The sequence below is a fragment of the Triturus cristatus genome, chromosome 3_2 (assembly GCF_964204655.1).
Source record: "Triturus cristatus chromosome 3_2, aTriCri1.1, whole genome shotgun sequence".
Lineage (NCBI taxonomy): Eukaryota > Metazoa > Chordata > Amphibia > Caudata > Salamandridae > Triturus > Triturus cristatus.
In genome coordinates this window covers 1161701428-1161720263 of record NC_140584.1, presented here as the reverse complement: position 1 = coordinate 1161720263, position 18836 = coordinate 1161701428, and the positions used below count along the sequence as shown (strand labels likewise).

Sequence of the window (18836 nt, the reverse complement as noted above, 5' to 3'; positions counted from 1 at the left end):
AAATTCCACTGCCAGCAAGTCTTGGGAAACTATTCCCCTTAGGTCTGGAATAGTATTGATTAATTTTATTATGTTCCCTCTGTTAAGTGTGTCGTGCCTGCCTCTTGTTACATATTCTGGTATAAATGATAAAATTGGTTCGGAGTCTTCCTTGCAGATTGTTTGGCTTTCTCGGGAGTCCGGCTTGAGAGATTCAGCATTGCTTGTAGGCCTGAATTGAGCCTGACTTGAGCTTTTCTCCTTGTTCTTATCCCTGGGGGACGCCTGTTCTCCATTTGTGCTTTGGATAATTTTTACTTGATCATGATTTTTGCTGTGGATTGAACATTGACGTTCGTGTTCAGTTTTTGTGATCTTAATTGGGGTCATGTCCCTAATGAGTCCCCTCGCTCTTGTTTGGTGTATTTTGGATTCAACTTGTGCTCGGGTAGAACTATAAACCGCACAGTGCCTAGAGAAGCCCTTCGTCGTGATCTTCAATGGGGTCCGGTCAAACTCTTGGTTAACAAGCCTAGTTTTGTGTCGTGAGTGCTTAGAATTTTTATCATGTTCTCCGCCACCCCTTTTTTCTGTTATCTCTGTGCTCCGAGACTTTGGAGGGGGGCTGGCCTCGATGGAAGTAATTGAGTGAATTGAGAGTGAGTGGTGGTTTGCTAAGTGCTTATTTCGAACGTCCTCTACTAATGTGGCCTTTGTCAATCCTTGTTTACTAGAACTTTCTGTAATAATTTTGGATGTTAGTAGTGACAAACGCTGGTTCGAACTCCCAGTTGGTGTTGAGCCTGGTTCGTAAGGTGACTCAAGTGTTGTAGATTTCTTGTTCGGAAGGCTTGACCGTTCTTCCTTTGAATCCTCCGTTCTACTAATCAAAGTGTTCGGGGGATTATGTAGCTTTACTGGTTCTCCTCTTGAGTTGTTTCTGAATATCGGAAAGAGGGAGTCTAGGGCAGTTGGTTGGTTGCTTTTTGCCTTTGATCTTCCCTTCCTGACTCGTTTCCTTTGCCTTTTTGTCAGATTGGCTTGGGGTTGAGGGTGGAGAGTGACCGGGGGCATAGTTGGGTGAAGGTCAAGAATGGCAGGTTCCTTTGGCTGATGCTCTGTACGAACTGTTTGATTGTGTGACCTGTCCTCCCCTTTACTAGACTTTGTGCTTTGAGAACTTGAAACACTACTTTTTTCTTTTCTAGGCTTGTTTTTTTTGTTAACTGATAGGTCTTGGTTGGTTTTAAGATTGTTTGATAATTTTACAACTCCCAGTATATCTTTTAGGATTTCAGGAAGAGACGCTAGTTTCTCAATGATACTCCCACAATCACAAGTGGTTGGTGAAGGGTCAATGTGTCCTTTGTTGGATAAAAATTTGTTTGAAGTGTTGTTTAGGGAGCCCTCCAGCCTTGGTCTGTTTACCAGTGTAGATATTATTGTGTCAATCTTGGAGCTAATGAGTGCGATGTGCTCTGCAATTACATTTATGAGGTCAATTTGCACCTCCATTTTATCAGACTGGTAGTTAAGTGCATTTATAGCCTTGTCAAGTGTACTTATTAGTGCGTTCCCCCAGTGAACGTTGGGCTCTTGGCTACCTGTACGCCCGTCCTGTTTGCCTGTAGGTGAGATCTTGCTTCCTGATGAGATGGAAATAGGCAGCTGCTTGTTTTCTTTGTTTGTTGATCCTCCATAGCTAATGCTGTCTTCAATCCAGATTCTTTGATTGTCGAGGATATCTGCCAAATTGGATGGTGTAGAGGCAACAGGGCCCAGTGTAGGCTCATTAAAAGATGGGTGTTGTGATGGAATGGACCCTGGCGCCAGTGTTTTTAGTATACTTGATCTTGTGGTTTTTTGTTGATTTAAACCGTTTAATGCAGGGGGGGATAGTAACCGGGCGTCCTCCCCTCTTGTCCTCTGTTTTGGTGATCCGTCAGTTTCACCCTGAAGTGGCTCCTTTGGCAAGACTCCCTTGAATCTGTGGCCGTTTAAGTTCGTTTTATCCAGACTATTGAAGATGTTCTCTAGAGATTCATTTCCTAAGCTTGTCAAAAAAATTGGTGATGGATGTTGGTCACTCATCACGTCTCTTTTAGTTGATTGAGAGTTAAGTTGAGTCTGGTCCTCCTGCCGCAGAGGTGTCGACATAATTTTAGGCACAGGTTGATTTGGATTATGGACCTGGGCCTGGACCTGCACAGATACCAGGCGATACCCTGGAGGCTGATTACCCAGGTGATCGGAGGGTAAGAGTGGGAGAGGTCGTACTGTTTCGCTAGATATTTGGTCGAGTGCCCAGTTGCCCGAAAAAGAGCTTGTCAAAGGTTTAGAAAGTTTAGGCTTGGCTGGGTGGATGGGGCTCGGCAGGTTTTGTGCCTCCTTTGTTGTCGCAAAAAGTGCGGAAACCGGGTCTTTTAAAAAGAAGAATTTGTCAATCTTGAGCTGGCTTCCTGAAATGTGACCAGTTTTGACTGGTGTCCCCACGGGTCCAGCCGTTGGTGTCCTCAAGACAGCTGGCCCCCCCGATTGTACAGCGACTAGAATGTGGTTTTCATGGGGGGTTGTGTCAGAGTTTGGTTTAGGTTTTTTTGCCTTTTTACCCCGTGAAGCTTTACTCGGTGGCGCTTGCCTGTTTGTCCCTGATCTCATGTCCTTGTTGTCTGGTTGCCTACTTTTGGCTGGTTGTGGGCTCTGAGTTTAGTGCCAGCTACTGGCTACTGGCACTCGGTAACACCTGCGCTCTCCTGGGCACTGCTCTCGCCAAATTCCGGCGGTGCAGGGCCAGTGCAGAGTTGCGGGAGCAGTAGGTCAGCAACGACGGCAAGTCAGCAGTGAAGGCGTGAAAGCGTGAAAGAGGCCGTGTGAGGCCGTAAGAGGCAGTGAGAGGGGAAACCTACTCAATCGGTCACTCGCACGGTGTCTGGCTTCTGGCCTCCAGAAAGCCGCAAAACCTGGCCAGGGCTAGGGCTGTTCAGTCAACGGATTGGGTGAGAGCCTACAGGAAGTTTTTTCAGCTGTGTCGTGCCCAACAGGTTCTACTAGCACTGATAACTGGGTAATAGAAGGGCAAGGAGGGACAGGGTGCAGTGGTTGCGGTTGTTTTCAAAATTAAAAGAGAACTCCACCTCTCACCCCTCACCTCTGTTGTCTTTTGCTCTCCTTGATGGACTTTTTCCGTTGAATCCACTGGTGCATTGGAGCTACTGCTGCTGATTGCTGATGGCGCCGGTTCCGAACCCGGCTCTTTGAGGCTCTCTGCCGCAGGAACCACTCGAATGGAAAGGCAACTGCTCCCGCTTCCTGCTGCCGCCACCGCGCCCTGTCAGCAAGGTCCAGGCCTGGCCAACTCGGCAGCGGGCTCCGTAAGAGTGGAATCGCGGGAATCCTGCAGTCAATAGAGAGGCCCCCAGCCCAAGCAGCACTCGGCGGACCCCCGAGCAACAGCTGGGCGGTAGGCGAATAGAGAGAAGCTTCAAACTGTAAGGGAGCTACGAAGCTACGAAGAGCGGCTCCCGCTCGATCGCCCACACAGATCGGCTCTGCACTGCTCAGCGTCACGGCAATCCGCAAAACCTGGAGAAGGCGTCACAGTGTCCTGCAACTTCAAAACTGAACAGCCAGGCGCCCCCTTAAACATACAGTTGTTGTCACCTCACATAAACACACCAAGATTCGCGATTTGGGCCAAAGGCGAATATTCGTGCATGTGGGTAGTATATGACGAAGTATTGTGCGGAAAAGTTATTCACACAAACACACACAATAGAGCACAAGCACACACCATTGCCATGTTTGAAATTCCAGGTAACCAGGCACAGATGGCTTCTCAAAAATCCGGTTGCGCTTTTTGGGATCTTGAACTATTTATGCCGAAAAAAACCCAAATTAAATTATTCTAGTAAAATCAAAGTTACTAATGGGGGTGTCGCTCGCCGATGCTGACGCTGCCAGTGGAATTTGCTGTTGCCTTGCTGTGGCTGATTGATTGAGGGGTAGGCTCTGCTGCCTGTCGAGGGGCTGTCGCGGAGCTTGAGAGGCCAGGACTGCGAGGACCAGGGTGCTTCCTGATAGAATTATTTCGCACACCTGGAGACTCTTCCCGGCCCCGCCCCCACCGCCTACATTACTCCTCGCGGCCCCCGCTTCGCGGGAGCCGCTCGCCGATGCTGACGCTGCCAGTGGAATTTGCTGTTGCCTTGCTGTGGCTGATTGATTGAGGGGTAGGCTCTGCTGCCTGTCGAGGGGCTGTCGCGGAGCTTGAGAGGCCAGGACTGCGAGGACCAGGGTGCTTCCTGATATAATTATTTCGCACACCTGGAGACTCTTCCCGGCCCCGCCCCCCTCTTGGTCCCCTCCTCCAGTATATCCATATCGCTCTAACGCGCCAGCGGACCGCGCCCGGGGCGAAGACTGGGCAAAGAGCGGGCCGTTTGAGGCCGTTCGAGGACGAGTGAGGACGGGACGGGCCATTCTCTTAACTCCTACGGCCCGGTAAGAGTTACTCGATAACATTGCCATAAATACTTTGACTCTTTGGACTTTGTATTGCTGTTAATTCAAATTTACTCATCTGTTGAGTTCCTTTAGTATCTGTCTGCAGTCCGCAAATATGCCACTAGACGTTGGTAAATCACGCACTTTAACCGTTAATACATCTAATGGTCCTGTCTCTGGCACAATAGATCAGTTTTTTAAACGTGTCACTACTGTTCTGGAGAAGGAAATTGCGGATACGGAGAAACGCCTATTCCTTGACTTGTTAACGGGCAAACGCTCTTCACTTGGCCAAATCGGAAAAGCACTTTCCCCGGAGGTGATGAACGAGGGCGTAGGCTCTATCCCTGAGAATGATGAAATAATTTTACAGACAAATACCTCAGCTACGGCTAGCCTTGCTGACCACACAATTGGCTCATCTATATCAGGGTTATCAGATTCCCCGAACCTAGCAATTTCCCTGCCACCGTCAATAGGGCCTCTCGAGACTAAACATATCTCAAGAAAGAGACAAGGCTCTCCTGCGACACCATTTGTGGCAAAGAAGCAGAAGACTAAATCCATAGTACAATCCTCGATCCCTATTGGCCCCATAGTAACAAAAAAAACCCTCACAAGCATTAACACAATAGGGCTATCCACTGACGAGGACCCTTTGGGTGAACTACTTACAAAAATAGAGACAATGGTTAAGTCCCTCTTACTCCCCCTCTTTGAGAGGACTAGACTGATAAGCTTACACCTGGACGATCTGGGTAAACAAATGAAAGGGAATAACTCGACCCTAACTGATTATTTAAAAACCCAGACTAAAACTACTACTTCCACCTCTCCCCTCATTTCACTAGAAAAACCATCAACTAGTGGCACTCTAAGGAAAACATTTACCCCGATGGGTAAAAAAGTTGCGGGAAAATCATTAAAAAAAATTGTGGCCACAAGCAAAATCAAGTGCCCACTGAACAACAAAGAAAATGATAGGGAGATAAGGATGGATAGTAGCTCCATACTAGAAATGACAGGAAACGTTGAAGATATTAAAAACAAAAACACAGATGCCTCTATGGGAAAAAGTAGTACCTCATTAAAACACACACTGGATAATGGAAATGAAGAACAGCCCCCTCATCAACAACCTATTGCACCATCTAGAAGAGTGGATCTACCCCCAGAATCAGCCCCATACACGATTATTATGACTGGGGTCCCTGAACTCTCAGATGGCTCTAGGGAGGATTATTACGCGCTAAAAAATAAAACCATCTACTGGCTTAATCAAAATCGACCTCTCCCCGCCCATATAAATGGGGACATTTTAATGGTGAGAAGAACGAGCTGGGTGGGTACAAGACCAAAAGAAAGGAAGGGGGACGTGATAATTATAAACTTTAGGGACCACAGAGCCGTTAGATGTATCGGCGATTGGTATGAACGTAGAGGAGGAGATGTTATTTCCACACATTATGTTAATTATTTTTATCCACGAGAATTGATCTCCCATCCTAGACTCTATCCTGCAATTAACTCTCCCCAAGACTGGAGGGAGGTAGACTACCAATTCTCTCATCAAAACGCTTACAATTATTTGTCTAATCCCCAGTTCTGGAGAAGCTCGAATAATAATCAATATCCACTCCAGCGCATAAAACCACTATATCAGAATGATTATGCAAACCAACATCAGAGGTTTAATATACCCACTTTTAATCGCTTTTCAGTTCTGGGCGGCCTGGAGAACGTAGATTGACTTAATGCAGAACAGGTACGAGTCCAAAGACCGACCATGGCAAATCAATCTACCGTAAATGACACTATTCTCCAAAGGGAAATTGTAGAAACACAAGCAATGGTAAATAGTAATTCCTCCCCAGCACCTATTCAAACAGTGCATATAGGATATGATATCACTACTCCTGGGAGAATCTGTAGTAAACGACCCAAGCAGCTGGCTGATGAACTGCAAAAACCCCCAGAGAATGTTTCAATAGCAGAGGCAGCCTGCATAAATAAATGTTCAGTCCCTAGAAAGGACGATAGTATAATAAAAATTATGTCCTGGAACATTGCAGGACTGCGAACCAAAATAAGGAATGGGAGTTTGTTGGACTTCACACAGGATTACCACATTGTCTGTTTGCAGGAGACATGGTCTATTAATGAAGAGCATTTATTGGGTTATAAAACCCATTTTATAGCGGCAGTGGCAGGCCCTCATGGTAGGGCAAAGGGGGGTTTAACGATATATATAAAAAACACCATATCTGGGCTAAAAGTAATATCCCTTAGCCTACATCCCAATTACCAGATATTGAAAGTCTCACTTCCGAAGAATGGGACAATAAACCTAGTGAATACATACGATAACTTGCCGGAAAGTGAGAGACTAAATTTATTTGGGCCTCTTCGAAATAAACTTTCTATCCAGACAAAAAAAATGCAAGGAGCAGATGTACCACGCATTGTCTGGGGTGGCGACTTTAATCACCATCCCTGTGAGGTAAAAAATAGTAACATCTGTGGCATGGCAGAAGAAATAGACAAACATACGACCCACTTCTCTCACTCTAAAGTGGGTGACTTCCTAAATGAAATGCTATCAGAATTAGGACTTGTAATTCTGAATGAAATTGACATCGCATCTGGTAAAGTACGACCCACCTATCTGGGTAGGGGGTGGGAAACAACAATAGACTATATATTGGTCTCAGCAATACTCGAAAGCAAGGCTAAGAGTTTTAGGCTGTTAGCAAACACCCTAAGTGACCACATTGCACTGGTCTTTGAGCTGGTCATTGACCAGGGGCAATATAATTCGCATCCAATGATGACAACACTTGCTCAGAATAATATTTACCTCGCAAGAACAAATGGCTATGCCATAGGATGGAGAACGATTGATCCAGTGGCCATGACAAATAAAGTGGTTTGTGAGACATATCAAGCAATAGTGAAGTGTCTTGAGAATGATACCAGCGAAGAAGAAATTCTATTTAATTTCAGCTTAATCATGGAGAAGGTAAAGGATTTCCTAACCCGTAACATGAAAGGGAATAAGCCCAGGAAAAAAAGGTGGTTCGACCATGAATGCACCTTGGCACACAAATCTTTAAAAAAAGCGCTGACGAAGCCTCTAAGAGACCAAGAGGAAATACGTGGTCTAAGGAGGTCCTATCGCTTAGCATGTAAAACTAGAAAACAAGACCTGAAAAAAGCGCTCTGGGACCAATTATATGAGAGTTCCCGGAATTGGAATAGTGAGCAATTCTGGAAGGTAGTAAGGACCCCCTTCTTGACAGATACCAGCGATATGCCGAAAGTTGATGTAGTGATTGAGGGCCCAATATGGGCAAATCACTTTTCTAAAGTATTTGGCAAAGTAAGAGGGGCAGATCCACCTGAAGAGAGTAAACAGAGCTCACAAGAAAGTGCATTCCCGATCCCTCTAAATTTTGAATTAAATGAAGTCATAAACGCGGTTAAAAAGAGCAAAAGCGGAAAAGCCCCCGGCCCAGATGGTGTGCCAGTGGACTTCTTTAAGTCCAATTTAGACCTGTGGGCCCCAATTCTAAAAAAAGTGTTCGATGCAACAATGAAGTGTGGTCTCATCAAAACATGGACTCAAACGATTATGGTCCCCATTTTTAAAAAGGGAAACAGGGAAGATGTGACCTGTTATAGGCCAATCTCATTACTGGATTCACTTGGCAAAGCCCTAGGCAGAGTGGTCCTTCAGCGCCTACAGGAGTGGTCAGATGACCACAATGTATTATCTGACATCCAGTTCGGTTTCCGAGAGGGTTTTGGAACAATCGAACAGACCCTGAACCTAGCTTTATTGATGGGCAAATATGTGTCAGCAAAGCAAGGAAAGTTATATATGGTCTATGTCGATCTTTCCGCAGCCTTCAATTGTGTCTCCCACTCGAAGCTGTGGTCAGTGCTCTCTAATATGGGCATAGACACTCCCCTTGTACATCTTCTTAGGGCATTATACTCCAATGCCTCATCAAGGGTCCGTTTTGGAACGCAGGGTGAGCTATCTGAATTCTTTAATGTGGAGAGAGGCGTGAGGCAGGGCTGTGTACTGGCCCCCTTTCTTTTCTCCCTTTATACCAACGATCTCGAGGTTGAGATGTTGAGAGGGGCCCAGGACCTCCCACGAGTAAAAAAACCGCGCCGTCCCTGCCCTCCTCTATGCGGATGACGCAGTAATACTGGCACGTACTCCGCGAGAGTTGCAGAAAGCTTTAGATAGATACTCAAAATTCATGGGTACCTTGGACCTTAAAATAAATATAAGAAAAACATATATGATGGTGGCAGGAAAGGGGAAAAAAACGGAAAGGTCTATCTACCTTAATAAAGAGAAAGTAGATTCGACCTCTCAATACCCATATTTAGGGGTGATGATAGACGATAAACTTAACTGGAAAGCGGCTATCGAAGCCCGTAAACACCAACTTTTGCGAGCTATTATTGCCCTGATAAAATTTTCCCAGAAGCTAGGAAAGAGGCCACCAGTAGAGCTCCTCCGCATTTATAAAGCAAAGTGTCATTCCATCGCACTTTATGGGGCGGGTCTGTGGGGACATAAAAACACCAATGCCCTGCAGATAGCAGAGAATACATTTACGAGATTTCTCCTGATGGCCCCGAAGCGAGCATCTACCTTTGCCTGTCATGTAGAACTTGGTCTTCCCCATATCGAAGATTTGGCCAAAATCCAACCTCTTTTGTTATGGCGCCGTATCTGGACGTCAACAAAAAATCTATTCACAAAAGAGATAGTGGCGGATTGTATGTCCTTGGAACATGCGGGAAAAATAGAATGGCTGCTTTATGTAAAAAACTTCCTTATAGATTTGGGGCTTAATAAATACTATACTAACCCCAAAAAAATCGCTGAGATCTCAAAGAAAGATTTAAAAACAAGGGCCCTCAGCCACTTGGAAGAACTAAGGATGAGCAAGGAGATAAATAAAATATCTAGTCAGCACTCCTTGACAGTCATGACCACAATGGAAATGGAACCATATTTGATCTACGTCGAGTCACAATTTGAACGATTTCTATTGACACGATTTAGATTGAATGTCTTCCATAGACTCGTTGCCTTTCCTAAAAATTATAACTGGAAAGAGGGCCTAATGGCTTGTCCGTGTGACGACTTATCGGAACAATCAACAATGCACACGATATTGTTCTGTAAATTTTACTCTACACACCGTAATTTATGGCTAATCCCTTTGCTGAGAACACTAGGTTTTAGAAGGTGTCGCACTGCCATGTTGTACTTGCAATTTCTGAATAACCCATTGATTACTAAAAGTGTTAGCACGTTTTTAAAATGTATCTTTAAACATAGAGTAAATCTAGATTGAATCAATTTTAATTAATCCAACCAGTCTTTTTATAAAGTGTATATTGTGTATGATATATTTTTTTATGTACTTTAATGGTTATCATTGTTTTTATAACCGAATAAAGATTTACTTACTTACTAATGGACACCACGAAATGCCAGTAACCAGTAACTGAAATAAACCGGGATTTTCTACAAAGCAGTTTAGAAGATGTCTAACATCTACCTGCCAGCAACCGGATCCAGGAGTAACCATTTGTAAATGGTGAACTGGAATTTCTATCAGGGTAAATAAGTTGCAAGGTTTGAATGTGTCAAGGCCTGTTCAGTCTCACACCCTACAGGGGGATTTTAAATCAGTACCACGTATATGGGTAATGGGACCATCGATTATTAAGTAGTCATTTGTTTATTCATTCAGATTGTGGGGCATGTACTATGTATCTTACAACTCCACATACTGCGCTTGTGCGTCATAACGTACACCTCTATATAATGAGCTTCTGCTACAAAACTTACAACTCTATATAATGCGCTTATGCTACATAACTTACAACTTTGCATAATGCGCCTGTGCTACGTAGGGTGATCAACTGGCATAGGTGCAAATTCATAAGTGAGTGTAAAAATTCAGGGCAAAAGGTCAAAATTCAGGTAATAAATTCAGGACAGAAGGTCGAAATTCAGGACAAAGCTTCGCGACAAAAGGTACGTTTTACAGACACATCAGTGCCATTGTGGGATGTAAAGCGGCACGCATAGGATATAGCTAATTGGGACCTGCAGTGCTGGACTAGAGGTCAGTCCTCCGAGTGGCCAGCTTTATGTGTCAAATCACTTCAGGTGTCCCATGTCTGTTCAGCTGGTGATGAATGCATAGGGGCTGGTACAGTACTGAGTAATGGATAAGACCCATAGCGGAGAGGCCTTGTGTGAGGGTAAGAGCATGACGCAGGAAAAGGGATTTATTAACCAGCCTGCATGAGCTATAATTGGCTGCAGACTATTGAGCGTTAAGGTTTTATTGTGGCTTCAGGGCAAGTGGAGGGCTTGTGGTGCTTCCCGGTGGCATGGGGGCAGCGCCACCCAGCGGTACAACAGCAGAATGTCTCTTGTGGTACCACAGCGCATTACAAGGAATTCGTTTCTGCTTTTTGGCAGGCAGGAGGAGCATTTCAAGCTTGAGTCCCGCACTTGCTGTCTGATGTCATATGTCGATGTGGAATTGCGGGTTGAATCACCCGGGGGTGTGGCATCCATTCAGTCTTTCACCATTCATTCTGTCCTTCCATCTGCATGGCCCTCCATATCCAAACCTATTCAACCGTTTCCAAACCTATACATCATCTATCCTTCCATCCATCATTTCCCTCATACATCCGTCCATCCAGCCTTTCACTCATCCATCCATCATCCATCCATATTTTCACCCCATCCATCCTTTCACTAATCCACCCATCCATCCATTCACTCATCCATTCAACCATTTACCCTTTCACCCATCCATTCACTCACATTCACCCAGTCACTCATATGTCCATACGTTTATCCATTCACCATTTCACTCATTCATCCTTTCTTCCAGCACTTCACCCTCCCTTTCACTAATCTATGCATTCTTTCACTCATCCATCCTTACATTCTTCTTTTCACTCATCTAAACACCCATACGCTTATCCATCCTGTTAATCATCCTTCCATATTTCACTCATCCATCCTCCCTTTCCTGTCTCCATCCCCCTTTCACTTATCCACCCATTCACCCATCCATCCATCCACCCACTCATGCATCCACTCATGAATCCATCCATTGACCCAATCACTCAATCATCCTTTCACTAATCCATTATTTTATCTCATCCATCTATCCTTTTGCCCATCTATTTTTCCTTTCACTCATTCATACATCCTTACATCCATCCTTTCACTCATCGGTCCAGCCATTCACCCTTTCACTTATCAATTCATTAATCCATCCATCCTTTCATTCATCCATCCACCCTTTTACCCATCCATCCACCCTTTTACCACCCATACATCTATTTATTTACCCATTCTCTCATCCATTCATCCTTCCACTCACTTACTCACTCACTAATCCATCCATCCTCTCATTATCCATCCATTTATCCTTTCACTAATCCATCCAGCCATTCACCCATCCCTTCACTTACTTACTCAGCCACCTTTTCACGTTAATTATGAGCTGAGCCCTTCTCTGCAGAGTCGCAGACAGAAGAGGCCCATCAAGATCTCTACCCTGCTGTAGTTCCTACAGAAAGGGGTGGGGTGGAGAGAGTTCAAAAATACCCTGCACATAGGCACTCTGGAAACTTGGAATGCATGAGTCTTGCATGATGCACAGTGCCAGGATGTGAGGTGACTGTGACATGGTGTTGTTTACCGGGATTTAACTTGGTTGAAAAAACTTGAGTGCGTGTCTGATGTAGTTAAAGGAGTGGCTTAAAACACAAGCTAAAAATCTGTGCTTAGCATAGTGTTCTACCCGACTGGTATTCTGCTATTTCTGTTATTGCATCCAGATATGTAATACATGACACCTACAAAAAGCCAGGGCTATTGGCTTTGTCAATGGTTGTTAGTAGCATAAATTTAAAAAAGCAGCAACTATGGCTTAGTTGCATAGAACATTGAAAGTGCTCAGCTCTGAAATGGTAGGACTGTGAAAGAACTACAACCTCTTCTTTTTAACTTCTTTTGCCGACTTCTTTTCATGAACTGGATTCTGTACATTTCATCCACCTGGTGAGGTGCAACATTTTTCTTTATGTACAGTTAAAACAGACTGCCTTCCCCAAGACCACAGAAGGAGAAGGCCCACCACATGCTTTAACAGCCCAGACTGGCCCATTGTCATTCGGTATGTGAAAAACAGCCGGCATACAGAGTGACAATGGGGGGGTGGGGCTTGTCTTGTGCTCAGAGAGTGAGTGTGAGACGAGTGCAAGGCGGCCTCATCAGGGAGTAGAGGCTTCTCACTGTGGATGCCCAAAATTACAGACAAAAGGCGTCTGTAAAAAGGATCATCACGGACAACGGGCGTGCGGTCCAAATCACAGACTGTCCATTAAATTTACAGACGGTTGGTCACCCTAGTACTATGTAACATACACCTCAATGTAATGAGCTTCCGATACATAACTTACAACCGTATGTAATGCGCCAATGCTATGTAACTTACAACTCCATATAATGCACTTATGCTACGTAACTTACAACTCTACATATTGTGCTTGTGCTACGTAATGTACACCTCTATATAATGAGCTTCTACGTAAATTACAACTCTATATAATGCGCTTGTGCTACGTAATGTACAACTCTATATAATGCGCTTAAGCTACGTAATTTACAACTCTATATAATGTGCACCAGTAGATGGACTCAGTCACAAAGACACCGACCTGATATAATCAGCTCAGAAGTTGTAATTGTTTGGTTGTACTTAGATATGGGTCCTCTCATGGGCTGGGGGAGGTGAGGTCTACCGTTCAAAAGCAAAAAGAACAATTGATGGACAGAATGCAGAACAATGTCATACATTCACCCCAGTACAGGGATCTGGGCTTAAATCAATAGTTTTTTTGCTCCATTCAGTCAAAATCCCCTTGTAGCAGGGTGTATTGTATTCACTGCCTGAAATGTTGTTGGTTATCATTGCTGATCAAAATTAAACAGTGCTTAATTTGTAATCCCAGGGCCGAGGATTTGCTCAGAAGCCCGAAGCTGGAGCTATCAAAGGTCAGTGTGTTGAATACCAGGGCTGCCTAGTCTTGAATCCATCTCATGCATCTTTAAACCACCAAGAGAAACTCCCTCCATGTGTACCTTACGTCTGAAGTTCTTTTCCATTCCTGATTTCTCTCTTTGTCCCTGTTTATCTGTCTCTCTCTTCTTTTTTCTTTCCCCTTTTGGTGTTTTTTGCTCTCTTGGTTTAGATCAAAGTCTTCTGATAAAAAATAAGTACCGGCCCTTAAAATGAGTGGTCATGTGCCACACCACCAACCACTGGCTCAAATTAACAACTAGATCCTATGCTGACGATACACAACTACTCCCCTCCTTCGACAAAAGCTCCACAAATATCGAGGCCACCTTCGCAGAGGGCATGAAAACCATCACGGAGTGGATGAGCAACAACTTACTTCAGTTAAATGCAGAAAAAAACCGAAATTATGGTATTCAAAGATGCAGTAACAAGATGGTCACCCAACTGGTGGCCCGCTGAACTGGGCCCAGCCCCGTCCCCTAAACAAGTGGTTAAGAACCTAGGGGTCCTAATAGACCACAAACTAATCCTTGAGGAGCATGCTACTGCAACCACTAGGGACTGTTTCCTCGCTTTAAGACTGCTTTGCAAAGTCTTTCCCCTTCTCCCATCATCCACATGGAAAACCCTGGTACAGGCACTGGTCCTGAGGTGTCTGGACTACTGTAATGCCCTCCTGATTTCAGCCAAGGAATCCTCCGTGAACAAAGTACAGGTAGTACAGAACACAGCTGCCCGCTTAGTGACCAGTGCCCCTCCCAGAACAGCCTCTCCCCCCTACTCCACAAGCTACACTGGCTACCCATACACAAAAGGATCAAATTCAAGGTCTGCTGTATGGTGTTTAAAGCCTTAAATAAAATGGGAGCCAGATACCTGTCAGACAAGTTGGTCACATACACCCCCCCCCCTGAACCCTCCGGTCTGGGTCCAAAGATCTCCTAGTCGTACCACACATAAAATACACCAGACTAGGAGGCAAATCCTTCATGTACCGAGCCCCCCCAACTCTGGAATCAATTACCCAGGGACATCCGTCTCTGTACCAACTACCTGTCATTCAGAAAAATGCTAAAAACTTCACTATTCTGATCCACCTTTTCTGACTGTTCCCAATGCTGCCACAGCGCCGAGATACCCTGACTGGGGTGATTCATGCGCTGTATAAATGATATAAATAAATAAATAAATAAATAAATAAATAAATAAAGATAGATTCAATTAGCAAGAATTTTGCTTTAAACATGCTGCCACTATATAAATCTAAATACAACAAATAAATACTTAACCAAATTAAATTGAAAGTCATTTTGCTATGTAATTAATTGTTTAATAAAGTATACAGCGATTCTTTAAGAAAAAATCTGAAATGAAAGCAATGCAGATTTACTGACATTCTGTGGAGTACATTTCAATTGATTGCATTTGCATATTTTGGTTCGGAGATTAATGGTGACTAAGGTTTTCAGATGGTATTTTATTTAACAGGTAAAATTCCAATACAGTCCAATGTCCAAAAAACCCATAACTGACACTGAATCTGGCATCCTGTCATTCATTCATAAATGATAATTGCAGCTATTAACAGATTTAAAGCGATACCAATAAAAGGAAAGTGTGCTTGAGTTTAAAGATGGCTAAGCATTCATACTGAAAACCCCTTTCCTGAAGGAGAAAAAAGACTTGTCCTGATAACCCATGTGAAGGCCTATCCCGACCACTCGTATTTAGGCCTATCCTTGACCCTTATTCAAGACCTTCTGTCAGGAAGCGATACCTGAAGGATCCTGTTGCTTGCCAAACTGCAGAGGCTACTATAATAGCCAGTAAAACAAGGAGAATGTTCCCCGCTGACTATCTAAACAAAAGGCAACACCAATCTTGGACCGCATTAGTTTAGACGCGGTTTTCCAAGATAGCGGCCTACTAGAGTCAGCGCTCTAGTTGTTTCAAAGAGGGCGCGAGGAGCCGTTTGAAGCTTGAGCGCGCCCACCGCTCTGCGCACTTCACTGAAGTTCCGACTGCGAATGGTTGTGCTTCAGCCTCGTTCGTCGTGTGTCTTAGTCAGTGTAGTTTAGAGGCGTTTGTGAGTAATTCCAACGGTAGATAGGGTTTCCTGCCTACGTGCCAGTTTTCTTCAGAAGAAACTCCTGAATTCTTGTCAGCATACTCACGAAGAGGCAACAGGAAGAACACACTTTTGAACTCTTCTTGTAGCAGTTCACGCAAGTACAGAGGAAACTTAAGTCTTTAAAAGGAAATTGTTTAGTTTAAAACGAAAGAAAGAGACTGTAGACGTCTGTTCTGTTTCATATGAAAATACTCTGTACGTAATGTAAATACATCGTTAAAAAGATAAAGAGGATACTTACCAGTTCTACAAAGTCTCATAGAGAAGAGAATCCTTAAAACCTGAAAAAGAAGAGAAGATAGTGAGTATAGGTTATCCTTCTGAAGTAATAAATAGAACACAGATAAAATAGAACTGTTTAATTGAGTTTTCTTCCTATTGTCTTTCAGGTATTAAAACAACTGGCTTTCCTAGAAAGATTAACCAAACAGGTTGAGAGACCATAGTTAACAACCTAAAAAATAGAAGAGAGGCAAAAGTCTAGTCAGAAAAGGGTATGTAAAAGTCAAGGAAGAAGGAGAGGAAAATCATTGTTAGTAGTTAGAAGATGTTAGGGTTTATGTAATTGTTGTTTTATTTTGCAGTGCACATTACTACAACTGTGAAGGAAGGTTGACAACAGCAGTTCCACAGCAGGCACGCAGAAGGCAAGACTCTCTCTTCTCTGTCCACTTCTCCTTTCCCACCCGGAGGTACCTTCGAGCCCGCATTAAAATATTTCGAGGGTTTGAGGGGGTCTTTGGAGAGGCATTGGTTAACGGATTCATTCTGCTCCTGTGAAGAAACTGGGAACACTTCAAGTAAGGCTCTGACAGACTGAAGTGCCCACAAACTTTTACTCACCCGAGGAGAATGGCAGAGGGTCTCGACCTAAAGAACTTGGGAGGGGTCTTAGAGGCGATTCAAAAGGAGTTGTTAGCCGTTAGAGAAGAAAATCGAAGTTTAAGGCAAGAGTTGATGACTTCAAGGAGAGAAACTACAGATCTAGCGAGTAAGATGGATGGTTATTTTTTAGGCCATGGTTTTGCAGGTGTATCTTCAGACTCACAGACTTCTAGTCCTTCATCCGTTTCTCACCCTAGAATTACCACGCAGGTTGTCCATTCCTTGTCTCCAGTTATTCAACTAGCACCCCCAGAACGATTCATTGAAGACCCCCAAAAGACCCAAATTGTCCTGACCCAATGTTCACTTCATTTCATGTGCCGATCCACCACCAGTAGGAGGGGTTGGACTGGTGAATGCGAGAGAAGACTCAACCCCCGATACTCATCAGCTAGCAAACACCTTACAATCTGCAGCTCTGCATTTGACCCTACCAGTTGTGTTAAAATTCAGATCAACAGTCCATTCAGTCATTCCAGTTATGATTGACTCTGGAGCTACCGGTAATTTTTGCGATTTGAAGTTCGCTTCCAAAATCGCCTCAGTTGCAATTCGTAAAGAGAGGAGTGAAGCGGTGAGAGCAGTAGATGGAACAAACCTCTCTTCTGGCCCCATTGTGAGCCATACAGAAAAGGTGGAGCTTGTCCTTCCTGATGGACATCGGGAATTCTTGCAGTTCAATTTAATTGATGCGCCACAGTTTCAACTAATCTTGGGCCTTCCCTGGCTGACAGAGCATAATCTTCAAATAGATTAGGAGAAACGATCTATAAAGATGAATTCAGATTTTTGCAAGGAGTTCTGTTTTCATGAGGAGAATCAAGCGAAGGAATCCAGTCTAGCCACTGGTTTGTGTGACAGCGGGGCTACTGCATTCACACTGAGAAAATCCCTGAATTATACCAAGATTATCAAGACGTGTTTAGTGATGTGGAAGCTGATAAACTTTCCCCACACCGACCCTATGATTGCAGAATCTAACTGGAACAAGGGACAAATCTACCTTGCAGCAGAATCTATGCCTTGATGGAAAAGAAAGATAAATACCTAAAGGAGTACATTCAAACCTATCTGAAGAATGGATTCATCAGACCATCACAGTCTCCTGTCTCCTCTCAGTTATTTTTTGTACTCAAGAAGGAGGAAAGTGATTTGAACACCTGTATAGTTTACTGTGCCCTAAATCGGATAACGATCAAGAACAGATATCCGTTGCCTCTGATCTCGGTCCTCTTGGACCAGTTAAAGGGAGCCCAAATCTATACAAAACTCGATCTTAGAGGCGCATATCATCTTGTCCGAATTAGGTAGAGCGATGAGTGGAAGACCACGTTCAGGACCAAGTTTGGTCTCTTTGAGTACCAGGTCATGCCCTACGGTCTTTGTAACGCTCCAGCCGCCTTCCAGTACTTCATTAATGACGTTTTGAGTGAGTACATTGACAAGTGTGCTATTGTCTATATTGATGACATTTTGATCTGTTCTGCGTCGGAGGAAGAACATCCAGAACATGTCAGAGGAGTCTTAGAAAAGCTGCGGAAGAACAACTTATTTATTAAGCTGGAGAAGTGTGCTTTTAACATCCGTTCCGTAGATTTCCTCGGTTTTGTTCTAGCTCCAGAAGGCATAACCATGGATGAGCATACAATCCAAGCAGTCATGGAATGGCCATCCCCCACCAGTGTAAAAGAGATTCAGAGGTTTATAGGATTTGAGAATTTCTATCGGCGATTTATACAGTACTTTTCTCAAAAGTTGATCCCTATCACACGTCTGTTGAGGAAAGGAATTCCATTTGTCTGGTCTGAGGAAGAAGAAGCAGCCTTCCAGTCCTTGAAGAAAAGCTTTACAACAGCTCCAATTCTGCTTCACGCTGAGCCGAATGAACCTTTCTATTTGGAAACTGACACTTCGGACCAAGCAATTGGAGGAGTTGTGTCCCAGAGGCATAAAGAAACAGGACAACTACACCCTGTTGCTTATCATTCCCGAAAACTTCTTCCAGCAGAAGTTAATTATACGATCACCGAAAAAGAGCTACTTGCAATAAAGGACACCTTTAAAGAGTAGAGGCATCATCTTATGGGAGCCAAACATGCGGTAACAGTCTTTACAGACCATAAAAATCTACAGTTCCTAAAATCAGCAAGGACCTTGACTCCAAGACAACTCAGGTGATCCCT

At 44.0% G+C, this 18836-nt stretch overlaps 1 protein-coding gene across 1 annotated transcript in view; it reads right to left on the bottom strand.

Moving 5' to 3' along the window:
- The window catches only part of LOC146859332 (uncharacterized), a 497958-nt gene that overhangs the window by 308519 nt on the left and 170603 nt on the right, over positions 1-18836 (bottom strand). The window contains exon 3 of the mRNA XM_085650008.1: positions 16010-16049. The gene's annotated coding sequence lies outside the window, so the exon portion shown is untranslated. The remainder of the gene's footprint in view (positions 1-16009; positions 16050-18836) is intronic.